Source organism: Canis lupus, chromosome 21 (genome assembly GCF_011100685.1).
Source record: "Canis lupus familiaris isolate Mischka breed German Shepherd chromosome 21, alternate assembly UU_Cfam_GSD_1.0, whole genome shotgun sequence".
NCBI lineage: Eukaryota > Metazoa > Chordata > Mammalia > Carnivora > Canidae > Canis > Canis lupus.
In genome coordinates this window covers 25,297,176-25,316,796 of record NC_049242.1, presented here as the reverse complement: position 1 = coordinate 25,316,796, position 19,621 = coordinate 25,297,176, and the positions used below count along the sequence as shown (strand labels likewise).

Sequence of the window (19,621 nt, the reverse complement as noted above, 5' to 3'; positions counted from 1 at the left end):
ATAGAAGTTTCTCTACCCCTGGGGCTCTTGGGTGGCTCATTCATTTAAGCATCTGTCTTCTGCTCATCTCATGATCTCAGAGTCTTAGGATCGAACCCCACATTGGGCTCCCTGCTCAGTGGGGAGCCTGCTTCTCCCTCTCCCTCTACCGCTCCCCCACTGCTTGTGCCCTCTCACACTCTCTCAAATAAAATAAATAAAAATCTTTTAAAAAACAGAAGTTTCTCCCTGGTAAAAACAAAACAAAAAACCATAAAATGGAACATGCTGCAAAAAAAAAAAAAAAAAAAAAAAAGTGACAGCCAGTCACTCCACAGAGAAGGTAGAATACTATAGAATAAATGTGACCTGTAAACTTACAGACTCTAGTAGTGGGGCTGAGATACTGATATTTTAACATAACAAATGTCACAGTTGATTCCAATGTGCAGCTAGTATTAAGAATCAGGACACGGTTAAGAGTACATACATACAAGCTCGGGTTTAACTTGTGGATCTTGGCAAGTTACTTGTCTTTATTTTGCACTTCCTTATCTCAAAAATAAAGGTAGTAATAGTACCTACTTCAAAGTGATGTTGACATAATTAAATAAGTCAGTGCTTATAAAGCACTGGGCCCAATGCCTGGCATACATTAGGTGCTCAATGCCTTCATTCATGCAGTAAATATTTACTGAGCATTTATTACGTACATGCCAGATGCTATTCTGCATACTGAACACTGTTGAAATGCCCACTGATCTTAGTCATGCTGTTGTTAAAATGAGAACCATAGAATATTTAACCAAGCTTTTTAGTTTTAGGTGAAGAAACTAAAGAGACTAACTAAGTAGATCAGGTTGGCCAGTACTTAAAGGGAGCCAGTAGTAGAAATGGGATCAAATCAGGGAACTTATTTCCAGGCTTCTTCTTCCTTTTTTTTTTTTTTAATGTATCCTTTTAAAAATTCTTTATTTAAATTCGATTTAGTTAACATATACTGTATTATTAGTTTCAGAGAGAGAGTTTAGTGATTTATCAGTTGCATAGAACACCCAGTGTTCATTACACCAATTGGCATCTTAATAGAGCTAAATATTGGACAGGTTTAAAAAGGTAGAAAATAACACAATCCAAAGCACTAAAGTATTAGAGCCAAGATAATAATTTTGAAATGTCTTCAAGGAAGGAAACAACAAAAAAAGAATAGGAAACATAAAAAGCCAAAAACAAGCAAGCAAGCTTCATAGACATTATTCTACTATAATATTATACAATGTTATACATAGTCTTTGGAGTCAAATAAATCTGGATTCCAAGCCCCAATCTACCATTTACAAATTACGACAATTTCATTAACTACATGAGCCTTAGTTTTCTCAACTGTAAAATGGACATAACGGGCCACAAACTTAATGATCAGATCAATGCCTGACATATAGTAAGTACCTGATAAATGGTAATCATGATTTCTACCACAAAAGAAGTCGTCCTCCAGGCATATTGTGTTCATTCACAATTATTTTTTACCTCTACATTTTGGATCCCAGGCTTCCATTAATAATGAATGTACCCTTCTCTATATTCACTCAATCTTCCTGCTTTCTCTAGATACGCCAATACCACTTCTCAATCTTTCTACAAACTTGGGGCCTTTATTGATTATGTCATGTATGGGGCAGTTAATCATACAAATCACATAGAACCCTACTAGTAGTTCATATTTTGTAACTTACTTTGTCAGTTAGATTTTAATTTCTGAATATATAAGTCCTAATTTCCTTGTAATTACAAAAGCTAACAAATTTGATATGCACAGAGCATGTCCCTGAAACACAGTAAATGACTTTAGGACAAGAAGACAGCGGTTCTTTTTTTTTTTTTTTAATTTTTATTTATTTATGATAGTCACACAGAGAGAGAGAGAGAGAGAGAGAGGCAGAGACATAGGCAGAGGGAGAAGCAGGCTCCATGCACTGGGAGCCCGACGTGGGATTCGATCCCGGGTCTCCAGGATCCCGCCCTGGGCCAAAGGCAGGTGCTAAACCGCTGCGCCACCCAGGGATCCCCAAGACAGCGGTTCTTTAGGATATTCAAAGTACATCCTTTTGTATCCAAATCCCTGACCAATTCTACATTGAAGACTAGGAAAATATGTTATTTTTACATGAAACAGCCATGCCAAAAATAGGGATTATTCTAACAAAAAGATTCACCAAGTTGAGCTTTTTCCACATACAAGTCTTCTGGTAGATGTAAAAATAGTTTTCAATAAATAAATAAATAAATAAATAAATAATAATAAATAAAATAGTTTTCCAGCTGAAATATTAAATACAATACCATCTTTCATGAAGAAATTTTGATGACCAATTCTAAAAGGGAACTTAGATTTATCTAGCTGAATTCAGATGAAGAATACTGGAAACTTATTCAAGATTTCTCAGTAAGTACCAAGGCCAATAATTTAATATAAGTAATGATATGACTCTAACTTCAGTGCTCTTTTTCCAGAACATTTGGGGGTGAGGGGTTGTCTTCTCTAAGGACCCTAGCCTAGTTAGTGTTTACAACCTTCTATCAAATGGTATCAACTTTACATATCTTCTTACTTCTTTCCAGTATCATGTAAGTCTCCATAGTAATTCCAGAAACCCTGCTTATTTTTTATCTACAACCACTTTCAAGTTGTAATAACCTTCTACTACAAATCTTATCTTTTCCTCAAAGATTCACTCATTTGATTCAACTCAGTTCACTAAATAAGACCAAGTATTCAATTATTGGTCTACCTTATTTTTTTAAGTTTATGTATGTATATATGTATGTTATCTCTACACCCAAAATGGGGATCAAGATCAAGAGTTATCTGCTCCTCCAACTAAGGCAGCCAGGTGCCCCTACTCTACCTTATCTTGAAGTGAAACTATTTTTTCTGCTTTAGAAACTGAGATTCATAGTAGATAAAGAAATTAGTATTTTGCTTTTTATAAATGCACAATTTGGGGGCACTGGGTGACTCATTCAGTTAAGTGTCTACCTTTGGCTCAGGTCATGATCCCAGGAATCTTGGGTAGAACCCCAAGTCAGGCTCCCTGCTCAGTAGGGAGTCTGTTTCTCCTTCTCCCTCTGCCCTTCCCCCTGCTCATATATTCTTTCTCTCTCTCTAATAAATAAATAAAATCTTTTTAAAAAATACCCACCATTTGCTTCGCTATGGATGGAACTGGAGGGTATTATGCTGAGTGAAATAAGTCAATTGGAGAAGAACAATCACTGTATGGTTTCACTCATACATGGAATATAAGAAATAGTGAAAGGAACCATAAGGGAAAGGAGGGAAACTGAGTGGGAAAAATTAGAGAGGGAGACAAACCATGAGAGACTCCTAACTCTGGGAAACAAAGGGCTGCAGAAGGGGAGGTGGGTGAGGGGATGGGGTAACTGGGAGATAGGCACTGAGGAGGGCACTTGATGGGATGAGCACTGAGTGTTATACTATATGTTGGCAAACTGAATTTAAATTAAAAAAAGGTAAAATTAAAAAAAGGTAAAATTAAAAAAACAATAAAATTTTAAAATTGTACAATTTCACTCTTTTCATGATAAAATGTCATTTTGAGGTAAGATTTCAAAAAAAGAAAACCACCTCTGGGAGGAAGCAATTTATTTAAGTTGGACTTGATCTTCAGACTCCTCATGGACAGGTCTTACCTCCCTAACAGAGCCTAACTTTCTACAAAGTAAAGGCTATGCCTTTGTGCCAAATACTGTGCTATACCCATGAGATAAATGTTCATCATTCACTAAATACTTATTTAGAAAAGATTCACTCCATGCCATACTATTCTGGGCACTGGAAAGAACAGAGGTGATTCTTGTATGGTTCTCAGCTCTCAAAAAAGCTCATTGGGTATGAATGTTCAAACAGAAAAAAAAAAAAATACATAAAAGGAATGCAGGGGATCCCTGGGTGGCTCAGCAGTTTGGCGCCTGCCTTTGGCCCAGGGCGCGATCCTGGTGTCCCGGGATCAAGTCCTGCATTGGGCTCCCAGTATGGAGCCTGCTTTTCCCTCTGCCTGTGTCTCTGCCTCTCTCTCTATCATAAATAAATAAATAAATAAATCTGTAAAAAAATAAAATTAAAGGAGTGCAGAAGTTTGATAAGAGGTATGTCAAAGAGAAGGTTTTCTTTGTTAACTTAAAAATGGAATTAAAACTGAAAGAAGTAGCCAATGGAGAAAAGAGGGATTGAAAATCAGGAGAAAATATCTAAGAGTTAATGTAACTGGAAAGAGTTAGGGTTAGGATTATATAGGTGAAAGGCTGGTTAGAAAGATGAACCTTCTTTCAAACAAGGAAGAGAAGATAATGAGTATCCATATAAATTGAAAAGGAGGAAGAGTACAAAACTGAAATAATTTGGGGCAGCCCCGGTGGCTCAGCAGTTTAGTGCCTGCCTTAGGCCCAGGGCGTGATCCTGGAGACCTGAGATCGAGTCCCACGACGGGAGCCTGCTTCTCCTTCTGCCTGTGTCTCTGTGCCTCTCTCTCTCTCTGTATGTGTCTCAAATAAATAAAATCTTAAAAAAAAAAAAACTGAAATAATTTGCTTTTTTAATTAGCATGAGACCTTTGAAAATGTACTAATACAATTTAGAATAGGGATTCCCAAACTTTTTAAAATGTACAATCCATCAGTAAAAAAAAAATTGAGAACATGCCCCTAAAATATGTATATTTGGTTATAAATCATACTGAAATAATTTGTGTAGTATGTAGATTATAAAACATAACAAAAATACAACTAAAGGAATGAGATAAATGTGCAATAATTAACTTTTCTAATGTTTTTCCAATTTGATCAGTTCATAGATATATCAATGACTACTATTTCAGGACAGTTACAAGTTTAAGATAAAGTTCCTCATTATGAAAGTAGTAATACATGCATTATTAAATGGTCTTCTATGTAATCACAAATTATTTTTGGCTTACTTTCTTAAGATTTGTTTGAACTATCATAGTTTTCATCTTATTATTTAGCTGATGAACAGCTTCAAGGGGAATATCATCTCTGCTCTTTTTTGACGTTTGCTTATGCTAGCATTATTAAAATTATCTTCAATGAGTTCTCATGTTTTTCCCAGTGATATTTTAAAGTTATTTGTCTGGTTTGTGAGGTAGCTTAATTTAAATTAGAAAATATCATCTGTAAATCCATTTAATAAGATGAAAACTGTTATAGCATACAAAAGCAAACAGTGAGGATGCTATAAAAACCCTTCAATGTATATATAATCATCTTGTATACCCCCAATGGCATCAATAACCTGCTGTAGGTATCACTGATTTAGATTATGGGCTTTGTTCTCGGGCATGACATGTATTATACATATATGTAGATTTAGGCAAATTACTTGATCTCAGCTTCAGTCTCATCATCTGCAAAATAAAGGTAATACTTGAGTAGGTGAATGGGATAACTGCAGCACATCCAGACAATGGAGTATTGTTCAGCACTAAAAGAGATGAATTACCGAGTTATGAAAAGACAGAGAAAATTTGAATGCATATTACTATATGAAAGAAGCCAATCTGAAAGGGTACATACTGATTTCAACTCTATGACATTCTAGAAAAGGCAAAATTATGGAGACAGTAAAAAGATCAATGGTTTCTGGAACTGGGGAGAAAAGTGGAGCACACAAGATTTTTAGAGCAGTGAAACTATTCTGTAGGATACCATAATGCTGGAGACATGCCATTATACTTTATCAAAACACCAAAAGTTAACCCCTAATGTAAGTTATGGACTTTGAGTGACAATGATGTGTTATTGCAGGTTCATGAGCTGTAACAAATGTACCATACTGGTGGGGAATGTTATCAGGGGAGGCTGTGTACATTGGGGGTGTTGCAGAGGGTATATGGGAACTCTGTACTTATTGCTTAAAATTATTATGAACTGCTAAAAGTGGAAGCCCATGAAAAAATAGTCATTTATCTTAAAAGAAAGGTTGTTGAATTAATCAAATGAAACATATATAAAGTACCTGATGTGTATATTTTAGGTATTCAATAATGTCTCTTAATAGTATTTAATCCTCCATTTAATAAATTTTTAATTAGAACTCAGAGAAGTGATTACTGTCACAACTATACAGATTTTGCCCAAAAATAACCCTGGCAAATAATTTTTTTAATTCACTGACCACTTACTTGATAGACTTTTCTTGTTTAGTATGATTACTGGGTTTATCAATTACAACTTAATTCTAACATGAAAACTCAATTCAGTAGTTATCATGTACAAGAAATATCAACACTATGTCACATGTAATTTTCAAAAATCAGATATTTCCATCACAGGCTGAATACAGATGATTAATAAAATTAGTCAACATAGCAATGTGTTCATTGTTAGGACAAAAACATCCTATATGGGATTACTTATCAAGGAAAACGAATGAAGTAGAACCAGTTAGTATTTCAAGACCTTAGGTATTTCTTCTTCCTTTGCAGATCAAAATGTTTAATTAATTATTCCACATAAATGCAATGGACTCCTAGAAAACATTAGACAACACTTAATTTATAATTTATAGAAGGATGAATACAAACCATTTTGAAGTTTCTTTTTAAATTCTCACATCTCTAATTAATATTCATGAGGATAATTTCACAAAAGCAGTTAAAAAACTATGCCAGAGAGAGCACAGAAATATATAGTTGTAAGAAATTTCTCTCTAAAATGGAAAATTTAAGTTCACCCCAAACATTTCCTAAATAATAGTCTCATAATATTTTAATCAAATTATTCGTTACTCAGAAATAACACTGGAGAAACGGATCATAATGCTGCACAAAGGCTGAGTTCATTTGTTCTGGACAGGTGGCCAGTCTGCAGCTCTGTGTCAGCAGCCCAAACCCACCCACAATAGCCTTAAAGACGATTATGCAAATACCAGCCAACCCAGCTATTTTCCCAGGAACCAGAGAAGGGGTCCTAGTAGAAGCTATAATTGTTCCGCAGTCATGTGGAAAAACAAGCAGTTTTTTCTTGCTGGAGGCAGAGTGTTTTCATTAAGGGCACTACTACAATATGTGTGAGATATACAAACACACACACACATACAAACACATGCCATGAAAAGACCCTAAATGCATATTATTAAGTGAAAGAAGCTGATCTGAAAAGGCTACATGCTGTATATGTGATATGAGAGGGCTGTTGGGGATGTGTGTGTGAATGTGTGTGTCTGTGTGTTTTAGGTACACATATTGCTCAAACACCATATAGAGCTTATTCCATCTCTCCTCCAAACTCCTCTGGCTAAGCAGCTCTGTCTTGGTTATCAATACCAAGTCTCTTCTCTTGGTTACACCTTCCCTTGTCAATATGAAATATATTTACATTTACAGAAATGTATTAACTTTTGACTACTGCATCTCATAAACAGGAAGTAAATATTCTTTGGCAAAGCTGTGGTAAGAACCATTCTTACTCCATATACGTAAAGCATTTTTTATCCCGGGGCAAAATGAAACAGGCTGAACATGGAAACCCATCAGATTTGAGGTATAACACTGACAAGGGAACACTGTTCTCTAATCCTTATTAATTAATGCTGTTATCAGACTTTTTTAGGTTTTGTTTTCGATTCTATATCACCATCTACATTCCTTAGTTTCTAAATGAAAGTTTTCAAGTTACCTGCTCTAACACTTGATTTTACAAAATCTCCTTAGAATTAAAGTTATTTCAATATCTCTGCTGTTGGGTTTTTGATTCTACACAATTTAAAAATAGTATTTTTCCCTTTTTCTCACTTGTCTTGCCCTATTCACCCCTCAAATTCCCTCCTTTGTAAGATAAGAGGGGCATTATCTGCTTTATTTAGTAAAAAGCATAAAATGTTACTACTTCCTCTACTTAGATGGAACTCAACAGTTTCCAGAACTCATGTTATACCAGAAAAGGTGATCAAGTCCTTCTGCCCTAAATTCATTTATGAGAGGATTTTCCTCAAATGCTTAGAAACAGAGATTTTAATATTCTTCACAAATATCAAATATGTTATCTTAAAATTAGACATTATAAATTTTTTAATGATTAGTTAAGCATACATATATTATTAAAATTAGGGGTCCCTGGGTGGCGCAGCAGTTTAGCGCCTGCCTTTGGCCCGGGGCGCGATCCTGGAGACCCAGGATCGGGTCCCACATCGGGCTCCCGGTGCATGGAGCCTCTTCTGTCTCTGCCTCTCTCTCTCTCTCTCTCTCTCTCTCTCTCTCTCTCTGTGTGTGTGTGTGACTATCATAAATAAATAAAAATAAATAAATAAAATTGAATTAAATTAAATTAAACCAACCATAAGTAGATAATCTCTTTAACCTCAATAATGTAACTGACGGGATCCCTGGGTGGCGTAGCGGTTTGGCGCCTGCCTTTGGCCCGGGCGCGGTCCTGGATATCCAGGATCAAATCCCACGTCAGGCTCCCGGTGCATGGAGCCTGCTTCTCCCTCTGCCTGTGTCTCTGCCTCTCTCTCTCTCACTGTGTGCCTATCATAAATAAATAAAAGTTAAAAAAAAAAATTTAAAAAAAAAATAATAATGTAACTGACCTAAGACTTACTTAACATCAACTCCAGTGTTCATAAAACAAATTAACATTCAAAACTCTTTAATTTAAAAAAAACTCTTAATTTTTATTTATTTATTTTTTTTGAGTAGGCTCCACACCCAATGTGGGGCTTGAATTCATGACCCTGAGATTAAGAGTCACATACACGCTCTATTGGCTGAGCCAGCCAGGCACCTCTCAAAACTTGTTCTTTTAAAAGATTTTAAATATTCATGAGAAAGGGAGAGAGAGGCAGAGGGAAAAAGCAGACTCCCTACAGAGTAGGGAGCCTGATGTGGGACTCGATCCCAGGACCCCTGGATCAGGGCCTAAGCAGAAGGCAGATGCTTATCCAACTGAGCCCCTCAAAACTCTTTTTAAAAATGATTTAGCTCCACCTTTGAAATGATTGTTTCTTCTAGTAAACCCTCACAAAGCACTTTGCTTGAAGCATTTATCATATTCTTACTTTAACACATTCAATCACTCAAGTATTCATTCCTTCATCCTAATTTAAACAGATGAGTAAGTCACAGTCTCAAGGAACTAACACAGGCTACTGAGAAATATCTGAATTTCTTAAAAAGTGTTTTCAATTATTCTGATGTAAGTACAGAGTAGACAAACACACAAGTATAGTAGACTATATTAACTGTTTTTTAAAACATTCCCTACCTCCCCACCAGGATGGCTAAATTGAAGAGGAAAAAAAAAAGACAATACTAAATGTTATGAGAATATGGAGAAAATGGTGAAACTACAACCCTCACACATTGCTAATGAATACATAAAATGGTGTGGCCACTCTGGAAACAGTTTGACAGTTCCTGAAAATGTTGAACTATATAGTTATCTAATGATCCAGCAATTCTACTTTTAATTGTACACTTGAGAAAATATATATCCACTTTAAAACTTGTACATGAATGTTCATAGAAACTTTATTCATAATAGCACCAAAGTGAAAACAAGCCAAATATCCTCCACTGATGAATGGATAAATATGATACATCTATAGGTATATCTATCCAATGAAATATTATTTAGTGATAAAAAGGATTGAATTATTTATAAATGATATGATATGGATGAACCTTAAAAAAAACAGTATACTATGTGAAAGAAGCCAGAAGACCACATATTACATGATTTCACTTATATGAAGTATCTGGACTAGGCAAATCCGGAGAGACAGAAAGTCAATTGGGGCTGCCCAGGGATGGAGAAATTGATAGGAAAATAAGGGATAGCTGCTAGTGAGTACAGGGCTTCATTCTTTTGAAAAATAATTTGTTTTAAGATTATTTATTTATTTATTTATTTATTCATGTGTGTGTGTGGGTGGGGGCAGAGACACAGGCAGAGGTAGAAGCAGGCTCCATGCAGGGAGCCAGATGCGGGACTTGATCCCGGGATCCCAGGATCATGCCCTGGGCCAAAGGCAGGCACTAAACCGGAGCCACCCAGGGATCTCCTAAAAATATTTATTATTGAAGTATAGTTGACCTACAATGTTACATTAGTTTCAGGTGTACAGCCTAAGTACCCGGTTTCTCTTTGGTGTGATAAAAATGTTATAAAATGGATTGTGGTGATCGTTGCACAACTCTGTGAATGTATCAAATCCACTGAGGTATATGCTTTAAAAGGGTAAGTTATATGGTATGTGACTTATATCTCAATAATCTTTTCACCAAATACAAATGTAAATACAAATATAAATGTATCACTGAGAACCTGTATCTACTCTATTCTGTCAGACTCTGGTTTAAATTGCAATGTTTTTCTGTTTCTGACAATGGTATCACAGAGGTGGTCTAACAAATATGCCTCAAATGAATGAATACTCTCCCATATGTCAATTACAATACATTAGGATCAGGTCAAGAACATAAAAATTCAAACTCACAGGCTAGTAAGAGGAATAATATTAAATAAACCAAGAGGCTAAGCAAGGCAGATGTCTACACTAAGGGAAAACAACTAATATAAGTCCCTTATACTATTTGTACAAAGATTTATAACCAGAATAGCTAAAATTAAAAAAGACTAAAAAGACCAAGACTTTGCAAAGGTATGGAACAACTGGAACTCCCACATGCTGCCGGTGAGAGTGCGAACTGGACAACTTTGAGAAACCATTTGGCCATATCTAATAATGAGACAGAAATGCATACCCAATGACCCAGTGACTCCTCTCTTACGTATATACCCAGTAGAAATGTATATAAACTTTCATCTATGGAAATGCTCAAAGCAATTACTTCTCATAACTGTCAAAACCTGGAAACAAATCAAGTGTCCATCAACAGAACAGATAAATAAATTATGGTAATTCATATAACAGAATATCTCTCAGCAATTAGAATAAAATTTACTTATACTGAACAATATGTTAAGAATCTCACAAATTCAATGTTGAACAAAAGAAGTCAGACCAAAGAGTATTTGCTGTATGATTCCATTTAGATTAGTTCAAAATCAAGCAAAACAAACATAACTGTTAGAAGTCAAGTTAATCATTACTTTTTTGGGGGGCTGGTTAACGAGAGGAATGAGCAAAGGGAGGCTTCTGAATGTTAAATTGTTCTAGTTCTTCATCTGGGTAGAGTTGTCAGCTTCATACTAATAATCATGTACATGTCTCTATTACATATAATTCAATAAAGAATAATGTTAAAAAAGATAAACACACTACTAAATAAACCATTGGTCCAAGGAGAAATCACAATGGAAGTAAAAAAATACCTTCAACTGAACAAGTAAACACTACATAATAAGACTTATGGAATGTTGTCAGTATAATATTTAGAGAAAAATACATCCTTAAATACTTGTATTTGTAAAAAGGAAAATATAAAAATCAATTTAAGCATTCCTCTTTCCTCCAAGAAGTCAGAAAAAGAACAGCTGACTAAACTCTAAGAAAACAGAAGGAAGGAAATAAAAGATAAAATCATAAATGAATCAACAAAAATCTAACATATAATGGAAAAGATCAACAAAGTCAAAAGTTAATTCCCTGAAGAGACTAAAAAAATTGACAAACCTCTGATGAGACTATTTAAGAAAAATGAAGCATAAGTAATATTAGGAATACAAAAGAAATAAGCTGAATATAAAAGAAAAATACAAAGTTATGAGTACCTATGCCAATAAATTTGAATATCAAACAAAACAAATTCCTAGGAAAACAGGTTACTTTATCAAAATTTATATGAGAAATAGAGACACTCATCAGTCATACCGCCATTAGAGAAAATAAAAAGTAATTTTAAATCTTTCCACAAAGAAAAGTCAGATCCCAGTAGGCTTCACCAAAAAGAACTTCCTAACAATGGAGAAAAAAATACTTTCAACCTTAGAAAAATTCTTCGAGAAGACAAAAGAGGGAAACATTTTTCAACTCATTTTATGAAGCCCTAAGAGCAAAATTTGAAAAGAAATAGTATGAGAAAGAATATTACAGTTCAATTTCACTGATGAAAAAATATTAACAAATCAAATCCAACAATATATAGAAAAGCTAAAATATGAAGCCCAAATGGGTTTCATCCCAAGAATGCAAACTTGGCTTAGCATTAGACAGATCAATTAATATTACTTGCATTACCTCAAAATTTAAAAGTTAAAGATCACATAATAATTTTGACAAACTAATTGATAAAATCCAACATCCATTCATGATAAAAATTCTTAACAAACTAAGAAGAAGGGAGCACCATAACCTGATATATAAAAAAATCTACAGCAAGCATCACACTTGATAAAATATTAAAAAGTCTTCCTATGAGGGGTACTTGGGTAGCTCAGCTGGTTAAATATCTGACTATTGATTTCGGCTCAGGTCATGATCTCAGGATCATGAGATCCAGTCCTGAGTGGGGCCGCATAGTGGGTGTGGAGTCTGCTTGAGACTCTCTCTCCCACTCCCTCTGCCCCCACCCTCAGCTCACATGCATGTGCATATTCTCTCTAAAATAATAATAATAATAATAATAATAATAATAATAATAATAATATAAACAAATAAATAAAAGGTCTTCCTTTGAGACCAGGAATAATACAAGGATGCTGTAACCACCACCTTCATTCAACAATGCACTACACGCCCTTGCCAATGAGATTAAATATAGAAAAAGAAATAAAAAGTTTCAGTCAGGCCTCATTCTGCATGGTTCCAAGTAAATTTCAATTACAACACTTCAGTTAAATTACAACTTTCCCAACAACAGTTTTAATTTTAGTTATCATGACATATTGAACTTTATACAGTAACTGTATAAAGTACAGACTTCACGGCTAGCTCTCCACAAATCACTGCCAATAATATATGCATATCATGATCGGTAACTAATCACGTCATTTCTTTCAGAGTCTGTCAGTATTGATCACTGTATATGTTATTCAGTTCACACACAGTAAAAATGTAACTATGTTACTTACCTCTTTGTCTTACAGTGATAAACCCATGTGACAGTTTACAAAAATACATAATCAAAAGAGGGAATTAGCCAATAATGAAAGGGCAGCAAAGAAACAAAAAGCGATAATGCTGGACGTGAAATTCTAACCAAATGTAAATGAAGTTCTAGAACAAATAACTAATTATAGGAATATTGACACTGTCGCCATTTTAGAGACTCTTCAGCCAGAGGGTGAGGTGAACATATTGACATAAATGAAGAAAATGAGTGTGAGGAAAAGGATGCAGTTCTCCCAGATGAATACCGAGGGCAAAAAAAATTCACATTGCAGGAACTCTCAGAGATTTTTCATGACATTGGAAGTGCAAAAGATAAATGTTAGAAGCTAACCTAAATAAAGAAAAGAACATAATTCACTAAGGCATATGACAAAAAGAAGGTAATCACTGATCCTTGGGCAGGGCTTCCAGTTTCTGGTTCCAAATGTAAGGAGCTTTTAAGTCACTCTGTCCTAAATAATAAGTAAAAAGATGAAGAGACAAAAAAAAAAAAAAAAAAAAATCAACAACTCTTCCTGGACCTAGAGAGAAAAGGAGGACCCAGGGCAAATTGCTGCCTCCAAGATTAGAGACAACCAGGTGAATACATGGAGTCCCAGCTTAGCAGTGCCAAGACTCACAAGTAGAAACCTCCCTTGAAAATAGTGCCTTACCAGGAAAACATGAACTAACAAATTCTAGGCTCTTTATGGAACAACGCAGGATTAAAAATCAGGGGGACACAGTCACAGTCCCTCTATAACCCCACAATTTTATACAATTTACCTCCAGGAGCTCAAACAGGTTTCAATAATAAATATCAGAGAAAAATTCCCTCAAACTCCCAGCAGGAAGAGGGAGAAAGAAACCATCTTGAGTATGTCCAGGGCACTCGGTTCTTAAGAGGGCCCACCCTCAGGAGAAACAAGTAAACCAAACCTTAACTTGCTGATGTATATTCAGTGCCTAAGTGACCTGGTAGGAAGGGAAATATCCAACTTCAGTTCATTCAAGCCATCCCGTCCCACCTAAGGAAGGAGAAAAAAACTGACAAAAACTTGTAAAGTTCACAGTCCAGGAACACAGGCTCATTAAAAGACAGAGACCTAATCGAAGAACTATAGGACACCCCTCCCCTCTCCCCCGCCCAACCTTAACATCACATTGCTAAAGACCCATTTACAGCAGTGCCTTTTACTCAGTCTTCCAAGAAAAAATTACAAGGCATAATAAGAGGGAAAAATACATTATAAGAGATCCAGCATCAAAATCAGAAATGATAGAGGTGTCAGAATTATCAAGCAGGTTTTAAAACCTATTATTAATATGCCATGGGCTCTAATGGATAGACAACATACAAGAATTGATGGGCCCTGCAAGCTGAGAGATGGAAATCCTGAGAAACAAAAAGAGATGCTAGAGATTTAAAAACTGTAACAGCAATGAAGAATGCATTGATAGGTTTTTGTTTTGTTTTGTTTTGTTTTGATGGGTTTACTAGTAGACAGGACATGGCTAAGAAAACAATCTCTGAGCTTAAGAATGTACCATTTGTAACTCTGAATACTGAAAGGCAAAGACAAAGAGAAAAAAAAAAAGACTATCCAAGGATCGTGGGACAACTACAAAAGGTATGACGTATGCATAATGGAATACCAGAAGGAGAATAAAGAAAAGAAGAAATATTTGAAACAATAATAACTGAGAATTTCCCCCAAATGAATATCAGAACCAAATCACAGATCCAAGAAGCTCAGAGAACACCAGATAAACGACTGAAAACCTACATACAGGCATATTATTTTCAAACTACAGGAAATCAAAGATAAAGAAAAAAATCCTCAAAAAAGGTTAGAGGGAAAAACCCACCTAATCTATAGAGGAATAAAGATAAGAGTCATAGCCAACTTTTCTTCAGAAACCACACAAGCAAGAAGTGGAGTGAAATATTTATTTTTTTATATTTTGTTATTTAATTTTATAATCTGTAATATTATCCTTCAAAGTGAAGGAGAAACGAAGACTTTATCAGACAGAAGTGGAGGGAATTTGTTATCAGAAGACCTGACTTGCAAAAAATGTCATAAGTAGTTCTTTAGAGAGAGGGAAAACTTGAATCTACATAAAGAAAGAAAGACCACTAAGCAGGAATAAGTGAAAGTAAAATAAAACTCTTTATTTTTCTTATTCTTAATTGATCTAACAGGTAACAATTTGTTAAAAATATTAACAACCATGTATCATTCTATTATGTATACACAGTTAATCCTTAAGATAGATTTAAATTGCACAGGCCCATTTATAAGGGGATGTTTTTTGATACACTGCAGTACTATAAATTTATTTCCTCTTCCTTATGATTTTAATAACATTTTCTGTTCTCTACCTCACTTTATTGTAAGACCACAGTACATAATGTATAAAATAAATGTTCATCTGGGATGCCTGGGTGGCTCAGCGGTTGAGGGCCTGCGTTTGGCCCAGGGCATGATCCTGGAGTAACAGGATTGAGTCCCATATCGGGCTCCCTGCATGGAGCCTGCTTCCCCCTCTGCCTATGTCTCTGTCTCTCTTTCTCTGTGTCTCTCATGAAAAACTAAATAAAATCTTAAAAAAAGATAAGTGTTCATCAACTGTTTATATTATTGGTAAGGCTCTGATCAACAGTAGGCTATTAGTAGTTAAGTTTTGGGGGAGTAAAAAATTATATGCAGATTTTTTACTACATGCCCCTAACCCCCATGTTACTCAAGGATAAACTGTATATGTATGTATATACATTATATATGCTGATGTATAATAAATGATAGCAATGGTACAAGTGATAGAAAGGAGGAATTAAGATTATTTTATTATTATAAGATACTCACACTACCCAAAAAGTGATACAGTGTTATCTGAAAGTAGATTTGGGTTAGTTGTAAATGTATACTGTAGACTCAAGGGCAACCACTAAAAATAATTAAATAAATAAATAAATATATATATATATATTTAACATATATATATGACACATATGTATATAATAGATACATCTAATAAACAGACATCTAACATTTAGATACATCTAATAAACAGACATCTAACATTCTAAGAAAGGAGAGATAATGGAATCGTATAAAATGCTCAACTGGAGCCACAAAGGGCAGAAAGAAAATAGAAGACAAAAATAGGGGCAGCCCTGGTGGCCCAGCAGTTTAGCGCCACCCTCAGCCCCTGGGATCGAGTCCCACGTCGGGCTCCCTGCATGGAGCCTGCTTCTCCCTCTGCCTGTGTCTCTGCCTCTCTCTCTCTCTCTCTCTCTCTCTCTGTGTCTTTCATGAATAAATAAGTAAAATCTTTTTTTAAAAAAAGACAAAAACAGGAACAAAGAACAATAGCAAGAAATAGAAAATAGTAACCAATGTGGCAGATATAAATTCTATTATACCAATCATCATTTTATTCATCAATGGTTTAAATGTATCAATGAAAAGACAGAGACTATCAGAATGGTCAATAAAAAAGATCCAATAATATGTTGTCCACAAGAAACCCATTTTCTTTTTTTTTTATATACTTGATTTTTCTCTCTTTCTTTAAATTCAATTTGCCAACATACAGTGTAACACCCAATGCTCATCTTACCATGTGCTCTCTTAATGCCAGTCACCCAGTTACCCCATCCTTCCACCCACCTCCCCTTCTACAACCCTTTGTTTGTTTCCCAGAGTTAGGAGTCTCTCATGGTTTGTCTTCCTCTCTAATTTTTCCTCACTCTGTTTCCCTCCTTTCCCTTATGGTGCCTTTCATTATTTCTTATATTCCACATATGAGTGAAACCATATGATAATTGTCTTTCTCCAATTACTCTTATTTCACTTAGCATAATCCCCTCTAGTTCCATCCATGTAGATGTAAATGGTAGGTATTCATCCCTTCTGATGTCTGAGTAATATTCCATTGTGTATACAGACCACATCATTTTTATCCATTCATCTGTCGAAGGACATTGTAGCTCCTTCCACAGTTTGGCTATTGTGGACATTGCTGTTATGAACATTGGGGTGCAAGGGTCCCGTGATTTCACTACATCTGTATCTTTGGGGTAAATAGACAGTAGTGCAATCCCTGGGTGATAGGGTAGCTCTATTTTTTTTTCCTAGGTATTTATTTAAATTCCAGTTAGTTAATATACAGTATAGTATTATTTTCAAATGTACAATATAGTGATTAAACACTTCCAAATATTACCCAGTGCTCATCATAACAAGTACATTCCTTAATCCCCATCATTATTTAACCTATCACCCAAGTCACCTCCCTTTTGGTAACCATCAGTTCATATAGTTAAGAATCTATTTCTTGGTTTGCCTCTTTCTTTATTTTTCTCTTTGGTCATTTGTTTTGTTTCTTAGGTTTTCTATATGAGTGAAATTATATGGAATTTATCTTTCTTTGAGTGACTTATTTTGCTTAGTGTACTACTCTGTAGCTCCATCCATGTTGTTGCTAATAGCAATATTTCATTCTTTTTATTTTTTTGTAAATTTATTTTTTATTGGTGTTCAATTTGCCAACATATAGAATAACACCCAGTGCTCATCCCATCAAGCGCCCCCCTCAGTGCCTGTCACTCAGTCATCCCCACCCCCCGCCCACCTCCCTTTCCACCACCCCTTGTTCGTTTCCCAGAGTTAGGAGTCTCTCATGTTCTGTCTCCCTTTCTGATATTTCCCACTCATTTTTTCTCCTTTCCCCTTTATTCCCTGTCACTGTGTTTTATATTCCCCAAATGAAGGAGACCATATAATGTTTGTCCTTCTCCAACTGACTTATTTCACTCAGCATAATATCCTCCAGTTCCACGTGGATGGAACTGGAGGGTAGCTCTATTTTTAACATCTTGAGGAACCTCCACACTGTTTTCCAGAGTGGCTGCACCAGCTTGCATTCCCATCAACAGTACAATCCTCACCAACATTTGTTGTTTCCTGTCTTAATTTTAACCATTCTCACTGGTGTAAAGTAGTATCTCATTGTGGTTTGATTTGTATTTCCCTGATGGCATGTGACAAGGAGCATTTTTTTCATGTGATTGTTGGCCATATGTAGGTCTTCTTCAGAGAAATGTCTGCTCATATTTTCTGCCCATTTCATGACTGGATTGTTTGAAGAAACCCATATTTGATATAAAGACACTCAAAGGTTAACAGTAATGGATGGAGAATAACATACTATGCTAACACTAATCAAAAGAAAGCAGGAATGGCTACAGTAATTTCAGACAGAGAAGACTTCAAAGCAAGGAAAGTTGCTATGAATAAGAAGGAATGGCTACAGTAATTTCAGACAGAGAAGACTTCAAAGCAAGGAAAGTTGCTACGAATAAGAAGTCAATTCTTCAATAACAATTCTTAATGTGTATGCACTTAACAACACTGCATCAAGCTACATGAAGTAAAAACTAACAGCACTTCATGGAGCACTAGATGACGCCATTTCCTACTTGGGAGACTTCAACACCCTCTATCAGAAATGGACAGATTCAGCAGGCAGAAAAGCAGTAAGGACACAGTGGAACTTAAGAACACTAACAATCAGTGGGATATAACAAACATCTATAAACTACTTCATCCAAGAACAGTAGACTACATTCTTCTCATGTTCACATGGAACATGCAAAAAGACCACATTGTGGGTCATAAAACACAACAGATTTTTTTTTAAGATTTTGTTTATTTATTGAGGAGCGAGAAAGAGGACAAGGTGAGCACAGGCAGGAAGAGGGGCAGAGATAGAAGCAGGGAGCCCTGCTTAGCAGGGAGCCCAACGCATGGCCTGATCCCTTGATCCCAAGATCCTGGGATCATGTCCGGAGCTGAAGGTAGACACTTAACTGACTAAGCCACCTAGGTTCCCAAAACACAACAAATTTAAACAAAAAGAAACAGATAAATAGATAATTTCTGCTCTCAGACCAAAATGAAATTAAACTAGGTATCAATAACAGCAAGATAACTGGCAAATCCCAAAATTGTGGAGATTAAATAACACATTTCTAAATAATTCATGAGTCAAAGAAACCTCAAATATTTGAATGTTAAACTAAATGAAAATGAAAACACAATTTTTCAAAATTGCAAAAGCAATGCCTACAGGGAAATTTGTAGCACTAAATGTATATACTATAAGATTTACTTAAAGTATTAACCTGAGGAAACTAGAAAAAGAAGAACAAATTCAATCAAAAGAAGCAGAAGGAAAGAATAATTAGAGGGGGAAAAATCAATGAAATTGAAAACAGGAAACCACTAGAGAATCAACGAAACAAAAAGGTGGCTCTTTGAAAAGATTAAATTGGTAAGCTCTAGTCAGGCTAACTAAGAAAAAAAAAAGAAGCTACTAGTATCAGAAATCAAAGAGGAGATATCACTAGAGATCATATGGACATAAAAAGGATAATAAAGGAATACTATGAACAACTCTATGACCACACATTTGATAACCTAGGCGGAATGGAGTAATTCTCTGAAAGACACAATCTGCATTTACTCACACAAGAAAAAA

The 19,621-nt window shown here is 35.3% G+C and overlaps 1 protein-coding gene across 4 annotated transcripts in view; it reads right to left on the bottom strand.

Annotated features, from left to right (window-relative positions):
• The window catches only part of FCHSD2 (FCH and double SH3 domains 2), a 327,826-nt gene that overhangs the window by 199,562 nt on the left and 108,643 nt on the right, over nucleotides 1–19,621 (bottom strand). The gene's annotated exons all lie outside the window — the stretch shown is intronic.